Here is a 601-nt window from a genome sequence, read left to right as displayed (position 1 = left end):
AGATTCTCAAGTAATTTGTGCTCCACCTTGCCTCCAACCAAACCAGCTCAAAATTTCTAAAGGAGTTTTTTCAACAGGAACATTGAATTCCCTCACCTTGCCCAATTCCCTTCTTTCTAGGCACTGGCAGAATTATGACACACACATTTAGGAAAAGGATGATGGCCACACACATTTAGGAAAAGGATGATGGCCACACACACAGAGGATCACATTTGATTGCATGTTGGAAATGATGGAAAATGGCAGATTCAAATAGAGCTTTAATTTCAAATAAAGTAGTTTCCAAATGTAACCGCTGTCTGGAGGATGAAAGTGGCATGTCTGTGACAGTTGTACTGTGACATGTAGCTTGCTGAGCTCAGTAGCTCTGCAGTGAAGGATCACAGATGGTTTGCAGTGCTGGGAAGACCCTGCTCTTAGGGACTGAAGTCTTACTGTACTTGCAGAATTCCACCTTAAAAGTAATTGGACATCTCTGTAGCTCAGAGGTTTGCTAAGCAATGACACACTGCACTTGGATTTGGAAACATAACATCTGGAAGCCAAATGTTAGAGGCAATATAAAAGGGCCAGCCCCACAAACCAGAGGGGCACTTCT

This window comes from Ammospiza caudacuta, chromosome 2, assembly GCF_027887145.1.
Source record: "Ammospiza caudacuta isolate bAmmCau1 chromosome 2, bAmmCau1.pri, whole genome shotgun sequence".
Classification (NCBI taxonomy): Eukaryota; Metazoa; Chordata; class Aves; order Passeriformes; family Passerellidae; genus Ammospiza; species Ammospiza caudacuta.
Note: the sequence above shows the minus strand (reverse complement) of the source record.